The sequence below is a fragment of the Tursiops truncatus genome, chromosome 1 (genome assembly GCF_011762595.2).
Source record: "Tursiops truncatus isolate mTurTru1 chromosome 1, mTurTru1.mat.Y, whole genome shotgun sequence".
In the NCBI taxonomy this organism is placed as follows: domain Eukaryota; kingdom Metazoa; phylum Chordata; class Mammalia; order Artiodactyla; family Delphinidae; genus Tursiops; species Tursiops truncatus.
This window is the reverse complement of record NC_047034.1, coordinates 117052424-117072425: the sequence shown is the minus strand read 5'-3', so window position 1 is coordinate 117072425 and position 20002 is coordinate 117052424. Positions and strand designations below refer to the sequence as shown.

The following is a 20002-nucleotide window of genomic DNA, read 5'->3' as shown; positions in this document are numbered from 1 at the left end:
CTTAGAAGTAAAATAACTTGCCCAAGTCACATAGCGAGTGGTAAACTGGAAAGCCAAATCTGGTCTTTTGCCCCAGCTGGAAAAGGTCTGCTGTACCTACACTGCCTCTCTTCGAAATACCTCACCTCCCATTTGATGAAAATGATGATAAGTTAGGTCCACACCACATGGCCGCTGCAAACACCTTTCCCTTTCATGCCAAGCTTAGTTACAAGCTTTGGAGTGCACCTATTTTGTCTTCGCTGGCTCCTCACTTTTCTGCCACCTGCCTTTTTGGGTTCATAATAAAAATAAAATCCAAACACAAAAATCGTAAACCTGGGCTTCCCTGGTGGCGCAGTGGTTGAGAGTCCGCCTGCCGATGCAGGGGACACGGGTTCGTGCCCCAGTCCGGGAAGATCCCACATGCCGCAGGGAGCGGCTGGGCCCGTGAGCCATGGCCGCTGAGCCTGCGCGTCCGGAGCCTGTGCTCCGCAACGGGAGAGGCCACAACGGTGAGAGGCCTGCGAACCGCAAAAAAAAAAAAAAAAAAAAAATCGTAAGCCTGACAATCGTAGCTGGTTTCACTGGATGGCTTAGTTATGCTTGTAGAGATTCACTGAAAACTTTTATTTGGAGCCTCAAAAAATTAGCATTTTTATTGTGAGTATTAACTAAAAATTGTCATTACTGGGCACAGCTTTAGTTAAGTAGCAGTTGGAGGCAAGATATAGAAGCTGTGGCTACGGTGACCAAATGTCAGGATTGTCAACTCGGTAAGCTTGGGTGATGAGTCAGACATTGGGTAATTTCTTGTATCACACAAGCCTCTTAGGAACTACCTCTGTTCCTTCTTAAACATACAGTGTTGTGCTCAGTGGTTTGCACTGAACATATAACAGGCAGCATTCGGAAAAGTTGGTTGGCAGCTCCTTCTAAAATAGACCTGAGTTTATCTTTGTGGCATATAATTTCTCATGCTGAAGAGTTCACATTACCATCAACATAATGACAGGGCCACAGCAGGCAGTCCTGAAGTACTTCTAAATCCAGGTGCCCCCAACACCACAGCTCTTTCTAGCAGGCTGGGGAGAAGGCTATCGAATTCCATCCATGAACAATCAGATACAAGTAACATGAGAGCTTAACCAGAAGTTTCCCCCCGCCCCCCCCCCCCATGTCTCAGTATGTAATTGATGCTTTTAATTCAGTATTGTGACAAGACAGTACATCTAGTTCACGGAGACCAGTTCTAAAATATGAAGACATGTTAGCGGCCAAGGTTCGGGTTGTACACATTTCAAATGGTATGGGATTTCTCTGGAGTACAACAATACATATTGTGTTCTTTAGCGAAAGTAGGGTGTGAGTTTGCACACGTAGGGTGCAGTAGGAAGGTTGTGGCTGCCCAGCAGATAATTTATTTAGTCGTCGTGTGCTGAGGAGTACAAGGGTTTGAGTGTAGACCCATCAAAAGAGAGGAGGCCTGTGTGTCCCCACTGCTGCTTCTCTTACCCTAAGGCTGCCCAAGGTGATAGCTTTCATCCTGGTAGGATGTAGAAGTGCTTCCCCTGATAATACAGTGCCAGAAATCTAGTAGTAAACGTGTCCTGGTTCTGTCTGAGAATGCTGGCAACAATTCCTGTGGAATTGCTTTCACTTTTTAAAAGAGAGAAATAGATGGCTATTGGGTCACTTCCACAGCTAACAGTTTATAGGTCAGTATGATCCGGAGCTAAGAAATGTGATAGTCATTATGAAAAAGGGAAAGCTTTGTTTAGCAAAGAATTTTTGTTTAATCATAGGCCCAAGGAGGCTGAGTATAAAAAGTATTTAAGGTACCGAGAATAAGTTAGATTGCCCCCTCTCTATCTTCCTTTCTTATCCACCTAATTATTTATTCTGCACCCCTACCCACCCCTGAGAATGTGAGCCACATGGAGGTAGGGATGTTTGTCCATTTGCTCACTGTGTATCCTCAGGGCTTTACACAGAGTCAGGCATATGCAGTTATTGAGTATATACTCACTGGCAAGCAAATGAATGAATGAGTGAATTATAATCTGACAAACTATCCTTCCAAAAGAATTCATTTTTGGAAATAAGCTAGCACATTGCCTGTAAAGCAGCTTCCTTGAATAAGGACAAGCTTTTAGGTTCACAGATTTTAGCATCAGCCTAATGACACCAATTTCCCCTGGAAACCGCTCTCTGCTTCTCTCTCCCAGTTTGTCTTCCCCAGCATTTTTTTTGGATCTGTAGTTATAGCTTTTTCTCCCCAGAATTCACCTGAGGAGAAATTGCCTTTTCCTTACATTTGGATCTTAGCAAATTGAGGAAAACCAACTTAGGCGAACATCTGACCATCTTTGGTAAAAAAAGAGGCCAGGAAGCTCACGACAGACCGTGGCACTGCTGCCTTAGGGGACTCAGAGTGGTTCTCCTGGGAAACTGGGATTGACTCAGTAGAAGTCCCAGTGCCACGCCAGTCACAGGGTGAAGCAGCTGTGGCGTGGGCCCTACACGGCGAGGGTCTGTAAAACCCTCCTTACTGTCCCGAGCCCCGTCAGGAGTTCTAAGATTCCAGGACTCACCTAAACCTGATAAAGTGTGTCCAGAGGGCCCGGGGTTAACGCTGAGTTGTTCTTTAAGTACAAGATTGCAGTTTCCAATAAAATGGGTTTATGATGCCTGAGGTGATTTTGTGGGAGAAAAAAAGGAAGATTAAAAAGGCTGTGCCAAAATAGTGTTTTGATAAGACCAGAAGCATAATTTTAGAAAATGGAAAGTAGTAGGCATGCAGTAGAAAATGTGCTTGGCCCTGCCCTCCCGGGAGGAACGGGGATGATAAATCATCCCTCGCTATTTCCAATTTTTCAGGTGTCAAATAGTTCTACATTTTGTAGACTTAAATCTTCTACATTGTGAGAAAAGAATGAATGTACAACCCCATATATTTAAGCTTCTATTATTGCATTTGCCATCTTTTTTTAATTTTTGGAAGATATTTCATTTACCCTTTTCAGGAATATATATGATCCCGTGCTTTACTTTCTCGTGAAGGAGGGAGAGTTAAACAATAAGCTTCTTGGTTTAGGAAGAACGAATTAGTAAATTTTCCTCCTGTTCTCCAGGCCTGTGGCAACTATTTCTTTCCTGACAACTGAACTTTGCATCCCAACCTCCATTACTCTTAACAGAAACCAAGCATTCTCTCCCCCTCGCTGTGCTATGAGAATCATTTTTCCTCTGAGTGGAGTAATGGCTGTGAAGTCATTTAGGTATTCACAGAAAAAATAGCCTTTTACTGTTGTTTTTTATTCATTCCCGGAATGAGGCTAAGAGAAACCCTGTTCCATTTTACTGTAAATACTATTAATCCAGAGATGACTTCTTAGTATACAGACATGACTGGTTTGAATTTAAATGAGTTGATATTCAGAGTTTTCATCTAGACTCAGATAAAACAAAAACTTATCCAATGACTGTGGTTGAATTTAGAGTTGCTATTTAGATTGCCTAAACAATCTTGTATTATATTTTCAGTACACCAGGTATGAAAAAAAGAGAGTAAGAGCTACATTCCACAATTCTGAGGTATATTAGATCCTGAAAGTATCTACTTCACCTCCCTTATTGCTGACTTATTCTTTCCTGACCTCATTCCCAAAGAAACTCACCCATTTCCTCCACCAGGTCCAGGACCAATATCTTATTTTAAGTAAGAAGTTTTCACTCAAAAATAGGTAGACTTTTGAATTTGACAAAGTAGAGATTAGAGTTATGGTGCTGTCTTAAGAGAAAAATTGGGAGGTCTGACTCCCAATCTACATAATAATTCAACAGAATTGAAGTCTGTCTTTAGCACTTTGCATTAGCAGCAAGTAATTACCTCCAACTAGAATGAAATGAGGGTCAAGAATGGTCTCAAGTAATCAAGTGGAAGTGTTACTTGCTTTACTGAGCATGCTAATACAAAGCTGCATTTGGAAGAGTTAAAGAAGAAAAATGCCTCCAACCCAAATTGCCTTGTGAGCTTTTTTTTGCAAGAGTGGGCCAGAATGGTTTGTGGATGATAAAAAAAGTTTAAGTTGTTTAGTTTTGATACTTTAGATGACTTGACCTAGGAATTTAAGTGATTTGGGATTCATGTTTTTGCGTCTAAATTTAATGGTGCATTCTATGTACATAAGGATAAGCAGACATACATTTTTTTGTACATGTAACTTAACTATTTTCAAATAGATGTGCCTATCCCTGAATGGATAGGTTGGCATCCTACCAAATTACAAAATTAAGTAGATATGAATTAGTATATGGAAGTGTTACTGAACCAAACTTGGGTTCGCCCACCCACCGCCCAGCAAAGCCAATCAACTGATACACCGCTGTGAAGGAAAGTACAGTCTATTTGCAGGGCGCCAAGCAAGGATAGTAGGCAGCTCAGGCTCAAAAGACACAAATTCCTCTATGGTTTTCAGGGAAGGTTTTTAAAGGTAACATTTGGGGTGAGGGTTGCAGGGTGCATGACTTTCTTTTGACTGGGGTGGTGGTTAGGTGACAAAGTGGAATTTCAGGAATCTCAAGCAACTTTCTGGTTCCAGCCAGACTGGGGTCAGCATGTTGTCACAATCCTCCACCTGGTCAGGGGTCTTAACTTCTGCATAACAACTCAAAGATATACGTCAGATTGTTATGTATATTCCTTCAGGAGGACTCTGTCTTATCACTGAACTGATGTTCAAGCTATCTTGTTTAATTGCTTTTCCTTTGTTTCTGCATTCCATCACTTCTCTAATTAGTAACCGTTTGAGTCTCTCTTTGGAGCTCAGGGAAGGCATAGGAGACTAAAATCTTTTCTACAGACAAGAAAGGGTGGGGAACACAGACGCTTTTGTACAAAGGAGGGCCTCACAGGGTCCTGCTCAATTTCAATCCCCCCCTTTTCTTTAATACTTCTTACTCCTGAGGGGAACAGGGGTGGGACAAGAAAGGGAATTAAGTTTTAGATAGAGAGGTTAATCATACTTGTCAGGGGAACTCGGTTTTAGCAGGGGTCCCGGTTTCAGAAGTACTAGCTGAGTTCAGTTCCTCTTGTGAAATTCTAGGTTCATAAAACGTACTGATCCAAACTCAGACACATTTTTATTTACTCAGTTATCCATGATTCCAGTCTGCATGGGCAACAATTCAAATTCATAACAATAATTTATTTATTAGCAACAGACTAACTTTGAGAATAAAAATGCAACCAGGTCGAGAATTCCTGAATTTGCTTTTTTTTTTTTCATTAGACACTAACTGAAGTTTAGGATGAGTAATATTTTATACATCTAGGTTGATGATAATATAAATAATCCTGGTCTAAAAGCTGTATCCTGTAGCTTTAAAAACATTTTTTCTGGGAGCTTCCCTGATGGCGCAGTGGTTAAGAATCCGCCTGCCAGTGCAGGGGACATGGGTTCGAGCCCTGGTCCTGGAAGATCCCACATGCCACGGAGCAGCTAAGCCCGTGGGCGACAACTGCTGAGCCTGCACTCTAGAGCCCGCAAACCACAACTACTGAAGCCCATGCACCTAGAGCCCATGCTCTGCAACAAAAGAATCATCGCAATGAGAAACCCGTGCACCGCAACGAAGAGTAGCCCCCACTTGTCACAACTAGAGAAAGCCTGCGCACAGCAGCCAAAAATAAATAAATAAAACAAATAAATGTATTAAAAAAAAGAAATTTCTTCTCTATCATGTAACAGGAAATAAGTAGAGATTAAGCTCTCTTAAAGTAATTAAAGAAGACAATTTACATGATACAAACTTTATTAAACACTTCATGAAGCAAGCAGTCTCCGTTCCCAAGGGTCCAGAGAACTTCAAAATGGACTGGAAGGCAGGAAGTTTTATAGGATAAAGAATGAGGAATAGAGAAGGGAAATTTTAAATGAATAAGGAAAAGGGAATATGTATAGAGCCCCGAGTTGGCTTGGCACGTGGGGATTGGTTGACTGTATATACTGCATTTCTGGTCAAGTGGAACATTTATAGGGACTTGAAAGTTACATGTTTCAGTTTGCTGACATGGCCCCCCAGGCAGAAGCAGCTCCATATTGGACCTAGACATTTATTTCAACAGCTCTTTAAACTAAATTAGTAACTTTATTTTTTTTTTCAAGAGGAAAGTTAGTTTTTATTTCAGATGTTGTAGTAAGAAACTCAATTGGTATCTTCTTTTTTTTTAATTGAAAATTATGATAACCATATTTACTCATTAAATACTGTTTTTCTAAAACACAGCTTGGAAACAGCCAGCATGCATGTTTAACCTCAGTACAATGGATTTAAAGCCGAGTATGCATGTTACATGCATCAAGGCTAGATTAAAAATTATCATGGTCATCATCATCTTCACATTTTATTTTCAATGCATTTGATGATTCACTGGCAGTATTTTGTGATGACACCATGTTAGTGGTAATAAGAATGTCTTTGGACCTAATTAATGATGGATTAATTAGAACATTCTGAACTGCTGATGTTGCAGGAATTGATGCTTTCACAGCTGGGGATTGTGAGTGGGCATCTGTACTGTGAACCTTTGCCCTCTGAGGGACACTGGAGTCTCTACTTTAGTTGACACAGACATGGTGTGTGTGGTTGGTCTGTCAAGTGTGGGAGTACTTGGTCTGCTAATAACTGAACCAACACTTTATCGCAGAACTGTTTTTCTTCCCACAGAAGTAGATCCCTGTTTTGTAAAGACTTAAATCTATAATTTGGAGCAGTCAAGGAGTATCTACCAGTTGGCAATCTAGAGCCTGAACATGGCTTGATCAATGGCAAAGGGGTTTGATTTCTTTGCTTTGTGATAGCTAATAAAAAATCTCTTGGGGGAGGAGAGGTAAATGACTCAGAATCTTCTCTTCCTTCATTACCTTCATTTCTGTCAGCTGCGGACAGGACATGACGACCAGAATTAATCTGCACATTAAAATGATTAACCATAAGGCTATGTAATTCAGAAGGAAGGAGTGGGGATGAAAGGCTGAGTAGGAAAAAGAAATGAGACAGGAGATAGGATTGTTTTCTTTGCTGTGCAGAAGCTTTTTAGTTTGAGGTAATCCCACTTGTCTATTTTTGCTTTTGTTGCCAATGCTTTTGATGTCAGGTCCATGAAATCACTGCCAAGACCAATGTCATGAAGCTTATCCCCTGTTTTCTTAAGGAAAATTAGTGACTTTAAGTGAGGGATTGTTAAAGTTAAAAGATCATGATTATTAAAAAGTTACAAAATTATTGAAAGTTTACCAAAGTATTTAATTCACCTTCAAAGTTTATCTTTTATCTTATAGGGGTGTTTTTTTTTAGTACATATTAAAACAAGAAAGGAACATTTGGGGAAACTAGGGCCAGAAGAGAAAATTTGGGCATGTGTATAAATTCCCCTCAAATCCCTGTATCCTGTGCTGACACATTCATGTTTCTAAGCAGGATAACAGGAGAGGATCTCTAAAAAAAAAAAATGCAAAATGTTGAATCCTGAAGAAGTCTTCTGTCCTGCATTCTGCCCCACCTTGTCATCCTCAGATGCAATGGGCTTGATAAATTAGAAGAAAGGTCAGGATAAGGTAGACTATGATTCAGTAATAAATAAACCTCAATGAGTAAATTGTTTAAGACACTGACGATTTTATTCTGCACTCAAAGTCCAGAGTGAATCAGGTGACCCTCTCCTATCCTGTGACCTGCAAGGTTGCTGTGTCAAGAAAAGAGGAGGCTAAAAGTTTCCCCACATGTCTGTAGGGGCCGGGAAGTGCCCTCGTGACACTTCTTCCACATTTCATTGATTGTAACTCAGCCACATTGTCCCAACCTAAGGGAGTTTGGGCCAGCAAGGGGACATGAAGTGGGACTTAGACGTCTCTACCTCGGAAGACTTTCTGACTCCTGTAAGCTCCTCCCACCTAAGTGATCAGCTCCCTGATTTCTCTCCTCAGAACCAACATCCCCCCAAAGAAAGAGAACTGGCCAGTGAGAAAGAGAGAGAGAGAGAGTAAATGGGAGCACTACGTCTCCTACCAAGCCCCAGAGCACAGAATTCCAGAATAGCACCATATTCCAATGTTAGAGACTCCAGGTCATCCCACACATCATTTTATTAATGAGTGAAAAAAAGAGAGAACGAAAACTATTGAAATAAGACTATAAACAGAAAATACTTCTCACTCTACTTCCCTTCCTCCCGTGTGACTACTCCCACTATAGTGAATCTGATAAAGTGTATGTCTGGTTTTCTTACTCCAAAACATATCAAGAACCATAAGCTTCCTTAAGCTCAAATGACTCATTTTCAACCTCATCTTCATTTGTTAAAGGGCAGCTATTATTATATGAAAAGAGCCTTTTCATATTCTACATATTCTGTGACATTGGGGTCACCAGCATGAGTGACACTTTCTGGACTCATCCAACCAACATTTTGAATGTCTTCCAGGTGCCAGCTCTTGTGCCAGGTTGATGCTTGGGCTATACTCTTCTCTAGGAGCTCACGGTCAGCAGCTGCCATCTGAGTCTGGGCAGATACATTACAGGAAACATAACTACTGTTTCTTGTAAGCCACGCCCTGAGGTGCGTCGCTGGGTCTGTGCCCAGCCAGAAAAGGAAAAGGGCCCCTGAGGCACCAGTTGCTCACTGCTCCTGAATAATCACATCCAGGATGGGGTGGCATATACATTAAAGACAACAATTTTCACTGTTCTCATGGAAGTTAGAGATTGGAATTAGTTTTTCCCAAAACCAACTTCAACTCTCTCCAACAGTCAGATTTTATTTGAGACCTGGGGGGCAGGGGAGAAGACAATGTTCATTGGTGCCTGTTTGGAACTCACTTTTGCCATCAGAGAGGCTCCTGGCCGGCCGTCTTACTGGCCCACAGTAGGTGGGACTGAAGTGGGAGCAGAAGCTGTGAGCCGGGACTCCAGGAGGTGTACTTCCGAGACCCAGCTCTTCCATTAACTAGCTCTGCGACCTTGAAGGAGTCCTTTGGCCCCTCTGACCTTCAGTTTCCTCATGTGTAAAATCGAACGCTTAGACTAGACAGGCCTCTCCCAGCTGAGACACCTTGCTATTCTGGACTTCTGTGTTCCTGCCTCTGTAATTGAGGTCCCCAGTCCTGTGTCACATGGGGTCTGCAGGGAGGATGCACTGGTGCACTGTCATCAGAGTGATCAACTTGAGAGGCATCCCCCCTGCAGTGACTTGCCAAGAGAAAAAGTATTAGATACGTCACCTCCAGAACTCTCTGGCATTGATTTTTTCCCCTACAACTTCCAAATGTTCACTGTAGTCACAGAATGAAGAAGGAAATAATCCTTCTCCAGCCAGTAAAGTCAACAAGTGGAATGGCTGGGGATCTCTGCACCCATGCGTACATCACCGAGACAGCCTTGCCAAAGGGTACTTAGCCCGTTGCTGAGGGTTTAGAGAGAGGCAGTTATTGAAGGCAGTGTGCTGCCTGTCACTGGGAGCCCAGTTCACCCAAGGGGACTTGCCACGTGGTATTGTGGAGGGACAGACCTTCAAAGAGGCTCAGCCTTCTCCTTGCATTCACACACATATTTTGCAGATAAGGGAACTGAAGCCCAGGGAGGTTGACTAGCCCAAGATCATGAACATTGGGCAGAACTGAGATGGAAACTTGCATCTTCTGTCTGACTCCTGACTTATAGGCCTAAGCTCTTACACCACACTGTGCTAGAGAATTCATAGACACACTCACTGAAACTTGAACCTGGTATCAATAATAGTCATATGGTAATGATAGTGCCAGCAATGGTAATTATATATACCACATATTTATGTTATATGTGTATCCTATGTATTACACACACACACACACACACACACACACACACACACACACACCCCATTTATTGAGCAGCCACCATTAACCAGGCACTGTGCTAGTCATTTTATATATCTTATCTCTGTTTTTTACAATAACTATAAGATATAATCTCTTGATTATCATTCCTAACTTACAGGTAAGAAAACTGAGGCTTAAGGAGATGAACTCAACTTGTTCATTTGGTGACATCTAGCCCACTCATTCCACTGAACCAATTTTTCAAAAGCCTTAACTATGTACGGGCATTAAACTAGTCACCATGGTGGGATTTAGAAATAAATTAGGGAAGAGCTCTTCCTCAAGGAGGTAATAGAAACCTCTGACATAAGGCACAGATATATGTGACAGCAGTATAAGGGAGAAGATGTCAGAAGAAAGATTTGGCGATATTGAGGAATTCAGAGAAAAAGATGATTTTTTTCCATACTGAATGGATTAGGAAAGGAAAGGCAAGGTAGCTGAACTGAACCTCAACAGAAGGGTAGGTGCTGGGCACTGGAATTGGGGTGAAAGGCCTTCCAGAATAAACAGAAGCACAGAGCCCGAAAGTAGCTACACATGGAACCACCAGCAAATTGGTTGGGAAGTTTGATCTCTGACCAGTATATGCCACAGCAAAGGGACACTGAGTGTAAAATATTTAGTAGGTAAAGGCCCAAGGTGACTAATCCCATGAACCACCAGTTGTAAAGAAATCTTGCTTTCAGATATTGTTATACCAAACAAAATGGAAAAATCACTAGAAAACTTGGAAATTTGGCATCTAACCTAAAAGCAAAGTGGAACTGACCCAGCCCACAGTGAGAGACTCTTCATGGGATAAACTAGAGCATCCTCCTGTAAAGTCAAAAGGGTTTACAGTTGTAGGAGGTCGTTGATTCTGAACATACATATCTGAACATACAGGGAGTCAAATCAGTCTCCCAGAAACAGAACATCTGCAAATGGTAAAATCCTGATGTGGCACAGGTAACCTACATCACCACTTTAAAGGGGAGTGGTGATTTGTCTCCACTGAAGTAAGCAGAGAGAGGATTGGACTTAAACTAGCGTTGTGCCAGTAAATGTTTACATACTAGCGCTCTTTTAAAATGTGCATATGTCCATGCTTCAGTTTATTATGAATTTTTTTGCTATAAAGACAGTACACACTTTAGAAATAATAATAAAATACTAATACTACTACTAGTAAGATACTAATATACAATACACTTTGTTGTAAATTCCATATAGCCAACTGGTCCTCACAGAATGCTTTCATTGATTTTTTCAAAATTCTTGTGTCTGTAGACAATCTGTGGCTGCAATTAATGAATGAGTATAGTCCCAACATGAATGTGGTTGATACTTTTGGTTACTTAATTAGAAGAGAAACAAAAAAGACCAATGTTGGAACTTTTCTCACTCAGGACAAACCTGAATCAAAACGTAACTTCTTTGCAGAATCAAACAATAGTTTTCAAATAATAGAAGACTTTTTTCAATTTGATGCTATTCATGATGTAATGGTTACAGACATAACACACTTTAAAGCTTAATTTACAATATTAACATTTTCTCCATTACTTTTTTTGCAATCAGCTGTACAATAAACCAAGTTCTGATTTGTAGTGCGTACTTATTTCTGTGATATAAACACTCTCATATGGCTGGTTTCCAGCTACCAATGAGATATCATTGAATGCAGAGTAGGGAAGAGAGGCATAGTAGCAGAACTTGTATGATATTTCCACTGTTATGGACTGAATGTTTGTATCCCCCTAAAATTTGTATGTTGAAGCCCTAACTCCTAGTGTGATTGTAGTTGAAGGTGGGGCCTTTGGGAGGTAATTAAATTAAGATGAGGTCATGAGGGTAGGGCTCCCATGATAGGATTAGTGTCCCTATTAGAAGTGGAAAAAACACCACAGCTTGCTTGCTCTCTGCCATGTAAGGACACAGCCGCAGCTAGAAGACTGTCATCTACAGGCCAGGAAAAGAGCTCTTACCAGCAACCAGATCTGCCCAGCACCTTGATCGTGAACTCCCCAGCCTCCAGGACTTTGAGAAATGTGTGTTGTTTAAGTCACTCAGTCTCTGGTGTTGTGTTATGGTAGCCTGAGCTGACTAATATAACCAGCACAGAGTGAACGTGAATAACTTCAAGGCATAGTTAATACTAAAATGTTGTAAAGCAATTAGAAAGTGATGTCTTAAGTATTTATTTCTTCTGCATTTGTTTCATTTACTTTTTATTTTGAAGTAATTATAGACACACGGAAATTTGCAAAAATAGTACAGGGTCCCACATACCCCTTACCCAGCTTCCCCCAGTGTTGACATCTTATATGACCGTAATACAATACCATAAACAGGAAATTGAGACTCATACAATACTACTAAAGACATTAATCAGCTATCACCATTTTAATATGGATTCATTTGTTGGATGTGTGTGTTTGTGTATACGTGTGGTATGTGTGCAGTTTTATCCCATGTATAGATTTGTATAACCACCAGGACATTCAGGATACATAAATGTCCCATCATCACAAAGGAATTCCCTTGCATTTTCTCTTTAGATTGTCACCACTCCATCCTTGTCTCTCATAACCTTTAATCTGTTCTCCATGTCTATTGTGAATATAACAATAAATATCCAGAATGTTTTAAATATAGAACCATACATTACATAAACTTTTATTACTTTTTTTTTTTTTTTTGCGGTATGCGGGCCTCTCACTGTTGCGGCCTCTCCCGTTGCGGAGCACAGGCTCCGGACGCGCAGGCTCAGCGACCACGGCTCACGGGCCCAGCCGCTCTGCGGCACGTAGGGACCTTCCCAGACCGGGTCACGAACCCGGGTCCCCTGCATCGGCAGGCGGACTCTCAACCACTGCGCCACCAGGGAAGCTCCGAAAAATCTTAAATTTTGATGAAGGTAAATTTATCAATTCTTTCTTTTATGGATCATGCCTTTAATGTAATGCCTCAGGACTCCTCGTGTAGGTTTAGATCCTAAAGATTTTCTCCTATGTTTTCTTATAAAAGTTTTAAAATTTTGCATTTTAAATTTAAATCCACAATCCATTTTGAGTTAATATTTTTGTATGGTATGAGGTTTTAAGTCAAAGTTACTTTTTTGCCCGTGGATGTCCAATTGTTCCAGCACCATTTATTTAAAAGCTTATTTTTCTCCACTGAAATTTCATTTGTTTTTCATATAATTTATTTTCTTGTAGGTTTAATTTTTAATAATGGCTGTGGCTTGACATCCAGCTCACAAACTCCCTGAAAATTTAACCATGGGTTCTGGGAGCCAGTACAGGCTGACTGCAGCACACCATTGATTTAAACTGTGTTGTAAGGTTCTGATTAGAGGAAAAAAGACAGCCATAGAGATGATTAGGGATGGTGAGCATGTGTAAACATTGAAATATATAACGTAAAGCATTAGAAAAGCACCAAGGCCCAGAGGTGGCATTAGTACCATCTTGTAGAAAATTAAAACTCAGATTTGAAATTCACATTTTATTGGCTTTGGAGAGAGGGAGCAGGAATTGAATGTAAATTTGTGCTATTAATTTGAAATTGCTTAATTCATAGGTTCCCTTTAAACTAATTGGGTGGCCAAGAAGCTTGCTAGGACAGTCATGGCCTCCGTGGTCAAATGAAGCTGGGTCTGATTCTTGACACTGACATTTATCAGCTTTGAGGAACACCTCAATGAAATTTAGTTTCCAGTAGTGTTAAAATTGGGAGAAGAATCCAAAGCTGTATTCATTAATTTAACAAATACTTGATGAGTTCCAGGCTATGTAGAAGGGATTAGGGATACAGCAGCAAGCAAAGTCATCACAATTTTTGCCCTCAAAGATTTACGGTCCAGTGGAAAGCTAGACAATGAACAAAAATCACACTAGTGAAAAATGGTGTCACAATTGTGATAAGTGGCATAAAGGAAAAAAAAAAGCAGGTGCTATGATTCAATTTATTACAGCTTTGGGTAATACGAGGGTGGTTCAGACAGAGTTCTGAAGACCTCATCTAAGGGCCTGACTACTCATCACTTACATTGCGTTATAATGCCTGCTTTGCGAAGAGAGCTGGATTGGATATACTTTAAGGGCCCTCTTAAGATTCTTAAGTGTCTAAGAATCTGTGACCATCATGTGTGTCAAGAGGGATTTTTTAAATTTGTTTACACAGAGACATGGATAAATTCAGCAATCAATATGGTAGTCATTAAGTCAGATACTTCATATATTTATATTTTTAATAACATTTTTCTACCATACTCCCTAGTCATTGTGCCCTTTTAAAAATGGATTAAATTATGAAAAAGCACTTAGGGATCTACAGTTCTGAAACCTGGGACAGTGCAATGACTGCTGAAGTGTTTATCAATTTTATTTTCAACCATATACACATCGGGTTTTGTTTGGAAGTAAGTTATTGTTAATCAATGTTTTTTTTTGTAATGAAGCCCATAAATCCACATTAAATAAACATCCAAACTTGTTGATATCCTTTTGCTTTCCTCTTTGAGCTTGTGTATTTTCATCAGAATAATTCACTAAAGTCAACCTGAGTCTTTTTTTTTTAATTTTTACGAGTTTTCCGCTGAGTCCCCCCTGACCTACTGAGCAACCAGCCCCAGTGTCATCTGCCTGGGCAGGTCTGGGGCAGAGGCTGCGGGACATCTGAGTGCTTCTACTTCTTAACTGATGTTCTTATTCTTTAAAACAAAACGCATAATCTTTCCTCCCCACCACTATCTCTACCACCTCCATTTTTTCGATGGGAAGATGAGGAGTAAAAGGGACATGGCTAGTTCTTTCATTTTTTCTGACTATCAAATTGGCACTACCTTATTGTAAAACATTTGGAAAATTACAAACACTTCAAAGGAGAAAATAAAATTTTATCCGTCGTTGTACCGTTTGCAGAATTCTTTTCCCCATACCTTGAAATACTGGGCGTGATCATTCCAAAATTTCAGGGTTAAACTCTAAGTCACTCCTTCTGCATCCACCATGGTTTGAGACTAGTGGGTGAAGCCAGGTACATAACCCAGGCCCTAGATTCAAGAAGAATATCCAGCTCAAACGTGCATAATGCTGGGTGGCAGGAACTCTCCTTAGTACTTTGCAGATACATTTCTTACAACAACCCTGCAAAAGTACGATTATTATCCCCAGTTTTCTAAACTCACAGAGGCAGAGTAAGAGACACCCTGAATCCAGACCCAGGAAGACCAGTTCCAAGTCCACAGACTAAATAACCTTCTTAGATGATAGAAAGCTTAGTGACAGGTCCAACCCCCCTCCTCCCCTGGCACGTCCCTTTCTATGTGAAGCCAACACCTTCTTTGTTCCTTTGGCCCAATCCAGGTCCAATATTGACTTTGCTCATACTTTGACTTGTTAAGTGATGCTGTCTATCACTCTTGTGAGCAGAGGATCTGTTTTGTCCCTTTACCCTCTTTTTAGAACCTTCTCTCCGCTCACTTCTATTGAAAGCCAACTGCATTTCCATGACTCAGCAGTATTATTCCCAACCATCTCCACATCTGGCGGTTCTACCCAATAACCAAAGTCTCATAAGATACCAAGCATAAATTTGGGAAGGAGGGAGGGAGATGATTAAGTTCACTTTTTAACATGGAGGGCAGGAGGATTTCTGAGGTCACTGAGGGGCAGGGACTCTTTACAACTATGGGGAGATAAATTTGGTTGTTTGGTGTATGTCCTTGATTTTTTCCTATGCATAAGTTTAAAATTTTTTATTTATTTTTATTTTTTCCCAACTTGTGATTTTGAAATATTTCATACTCATGGGAAAAACCCAAAGTATTTTCATTGGACACTTTTAACCAGTACCTACCGTATTAGTTTCCCAGAACTTCCAGAACAAATCACCACAAATTGGGTAACTCATACAACAGACACTTATTCTCTCACAGTTCTGGAGACTAAGCGTCTAAAATCACGGTGTCTGTAGGCCCTGCTCCCTCTGAAGCTTCCGGGGAAGAATTCTGTGCCTCTTCCTGGCGTCTGGTGGTTGCTGGCAGCCCTGGACATTCCTTGGCTTGTATGCCTCAAATCTCTGCCTCGGTCACCACGGCCTTCTCCCCTGTGTGTCTCTATGTCTCCTCTTCTTCTAAGAACCATATTAGGTTTAGGGCCCACCTTTATCCCATATGACCTCATTTAATTTAACTAATTACTCTGCAAAGACTCTATTGTTAAACAAGGTCACATTCTGAGCTTCTGCGTAAATGTGCATTTTGGGGGGACTGTTTAACCCAGCACACCTACATTTATTAATTATTAACATTTTGACACCTTTGTTTTATCTTTAACTCCATCCATCCATGTGTGCACACATGCATCTATCCACACACAGATTTTGTTGATCCACTTGAAAGTTAGTACTAGACATGATACCACAACCCTAAATACTTCAGCTGATATCTTCAGCTAAGAAAAAAAAATCGTTCTACATAATCACAATATAATTACCACAACATAATAAATTTAACATTTGATACCATGATTTATATGAGATACAGATCATATTTAAAGTTTCTCGTTTATTCCAAAAATATTCTTTCTAGCTGATGTGTTTTTCCAAATCAGGATCGAATAAAGGATCAGACACTGCATTTATTTATTATGTCTCTTTATAGTCTCCTTTTACTAGATGAGTGCCCTCCCCCTTTTTTCTCATGTCACTGACATTTTTGAAGAGTCCATGCCAGTTATTTTTGAGAATATCTCATATTCTAGATTGGTCTGATTATTTCTTGATGATTAGATTCAGGTTAAATATTTTTGGAAAGAATACTACACAGATGATACCGTATTGTGTCCCCCTAATGCATCACACCAGGAGGCTCAGAATGTCCGTTTGCTTCATTATTAGTGATGCTAAATACAATCTCTTGGCTGACGTGCTGAGAGCCAGCTCTCCCCCTTGTGATGGGGTGCCCACGATTCCCCATTCAACCAATTCCTGTTTCATATTGTCTTTTGAAAATTTGCCCATTTCTGTTCTGAGCTTTTGTATTTCTGACTAGAGGTTTTTTTTTTAATATACAAAGTGCTTTTTTATGGACATTTAATTCAGTTGGGGTTTGTGTTACAGTTTTCTTCTACTATGTCATTTTGGGGGGGAAGAATTTTCACCTGCTGAAATATTTTGGTTTTCCATTTCCATGGTCTTACAGTGACTCTGCGGGGGTGATATCTGCTATTTTACCTTTGAAGAGTCTTGCATTTTCCTGAATCAGAAACAACAGGTGATTCTGTGCAGACAGTGGTAAGATTTGGGGAAGGATCACTTAATTTCTTAGTTCAAGAGCACTGTCTTCTGTTGATACACTTAAGAGCGCTTTTCAAAACTAGATGGCGTTGGGCTTCCCTGGTGGCGCAGTGGTTAAGCCTACGCCTGCTGATGCAGGGAAGGCGGGTTCGTGACCCGGTCCGGTAAGATCCCACATGCCGCGGAGTGGCTGGGCCCGTGAGCCATGGCCGCTGAGCCTGCGCGTCCGGAGCCTGTGCTCCACAACGGGAGAGGCCACAACAGTGAGAGGCCCGCGTACCGCAAAAAAAAAAACAACAACAAAAAACTAAATGGCACCTTTTATCGGTGGAGGGCAATGCCTTCTCGTTCTTTTCTGATGGACCCCTCATCTTGCTTCCTCCTTCTGCTTCATCACCTGGGCTTTAAGGACCCCTCTCATCTCCCCAGAAATGTGCCTTCCCAAGATTGCCACCTCTGGGCAGCTCCCTCCATTTGTGCGCCCAGTAATGGTGTCCTGATCCAACAGGTTATAGACTTTTGTCAGTGTTTATCTTTTCAGAGTGTGGCATTTTCCTGCTAAGGATGATTTTATCTGTGCTCTGCCACTGCCAGGCCTGCTGCCTTCTCCTTTTTCCCAAGCATTCTCCAGACAGTTCTCAGCTCCAGCAAGTCTTCAGTGCTGGCTCTGCAGGTTCCAGATTCTTCTTTTCCTAGCTGTGTGTAAACTGGGATTTGTAGCATCCTCTGTCTTCTAGTTATGCAGTGGGCAGGGGTTATGGGTGGTTTTATTTGCTCTCCTTATTGATCTCTGTAGGTTCTGGAGGACACATGTAGAGAGATCCATATTTAGTTAATGTATAGAAACTCAAAGTCTACATGTATTTATTCTTACTTTCTTGGTATTTTAATATAAATACAATGATATATTTTGCTTATTTTAAAGCTACAGTGGTAGCATAATTATATCTATTTATATCTATGTATTTCTCTTTTTGTGTGTGTGATTTGCTTTTTAGCTTTAATTAACCCTTGAATTCTTCTGAAGTTCTGCTTGCTTTTGGCTTGCTTATCTAGACCTTCTGTTCTGGCCTGTAGGCACAGTAGAACCTAAGGAATCATGGCCTAGTTTGGTTAGAAATGGACAGATGCTTAGAGAGATGAAGGGTAAACTAGGGCCTTGTCCAAATGTGGTGGATGCTTTTTGAAGCACAAAATGGACAAGGGTGGGGTAGGGCTTGATTGTAAATTCTTACAGAGGTTGAGTGGCAGCCTCTTGGCACTTGAGGCTTTCATTTCTGCTGAGTTTTTTGAGGACCAACTGTCCTTCAAAGCCGGCTGCTCACCAGATTCCTCAGAACAGCTTTATGCGATGTCACGTTGTTAGACACTTGTTTATGTCCCAAATTCTTCATGATGATTTTAACTTCTCATGAGCAACTCCTACCTCCTTCTCTCCCAGGGCTCCCTGCAGGGGTCCTGCTCAAAGTAGGTTCTCAGGGACTATTCCATCACCTTTGAAAGCCTCTATCTTGAAACCTCAAGAGGTGTTACCTCAAAAGCAGTTTTCTTTGGAGACTGATGAGGAAAACAAAGGCACCTGAGCAGAAATGAGACTAGGAGCATTTGTGTGCTCTGCAGCTTCTCTAGGCTGACTCTAACATGTTAAGCCCTCTTCATTTTGCTCAAGAAGTGGTGAAAAAATAAAACAAGATCATTAGTACCCCCCGTTAAAATATATATTAGGGCTTCCCTGGTGGAACAGTGGTTGAGAGTCCGCCTCCCGATGCAGGGGACACGGGTTCGTGCCCCGGTCCGGGAAGATCCCACATGCAGCGGAGCGGCTGGGCCCGGAGCCATGGCCGCTGAGCCTGCGTGTCCGGAGCTTGTGCGCCGCAACGGGAGAGACCACAACAGTGAGAGGCCCGCGTACCGCAAAAAAATAATAATAATAAAATAAAATAAAAAATATATTATATGGGTATGCCCCAAAATAGCCACCCAAGTTGGTGCCTGGGCATTGCCAGTAAAGCCCTTTTGGAGGGACTAGATTATGAATTCAATTAAGAATCTCTGTATTGCACATTCAAAAGGTCTGATGTTATTTGAACTTCTGTGAGTTATTCTGTTTACAGTTATTATTCATGGCACAACACGTCCCTGGGATGTAAATAAATAAATAAGGCAGGGAGACATGAAAATTGAATGATGTCACCCTCCCTTGGACAAGCCCTTCAGTGGTTTTCCTTGTCCTGGGGTAAGGAACAAATTTATTTTTAACATCTTTATTGGAGTATAATTGCTTTACATTGTTGTGTTAGTTTCTGCTTTAAAACAAAGTGAATCAACTATACGTATACATATATCCCCATATCTCCTCCCTCCTGTGTCTCCCTCCCACCCTCCCTATCCCACCCCTCTAGGTGGTCACAAAGCACTGAGCTGATCTCCCTGTGCTATGCAGCTGCTTCCCACTACCTATCTATTTTACGTTTGGTAGTGTATATATGTCCATGTCACTCTCTCACTTTGTTCCAGCTTATCCTTCCCCCTCCCTGTGTACTCAAGTCCATTCTCTACGTCTGCGTCTTTATTCCTGTCCTGCCCCTAGGTTCTTCAGAACCTTTTTTATTTTTATTTTTTAGATTCCATATATATGTGTTAGCATATGGTATTTGTTTTTCTCTTTCTAACTTACTTCACTCTGTATGACAGACTCTAGGTCCATCCACCTCGCTACAAATAACTCAGTTTCGTTTCTTTTTATGGCTGAGAAATACTCCCATTGTATATATGTGCCACATCTTCTTTATCCATTCATCTGTCGATGGACACTT

General features: G+C 41.1%; 1 protein-coding gene and 1 pseudogene across 2 annotated transcripts in view; one reads left to right on the top strand and one right to left on the bottom strand.

Annotated features, from left to right (window-relative positions):
* Nucleotides 1–20002, top strand: part of ST6GALNAC5 (ST6 N-acetylgalactosaminide alpha-2,6-sialyltransferase 5) — a 173857-nt gene that overhangs the window by 76147 nt on the left and 77708 nt on the right. The window lies entirely within an intron of this gene.
* Nucleotides 6354–6978, bottom strand: LOC101316451 (transcription initiation factor TFIID subunit 9-like; annotated as a pseudogene).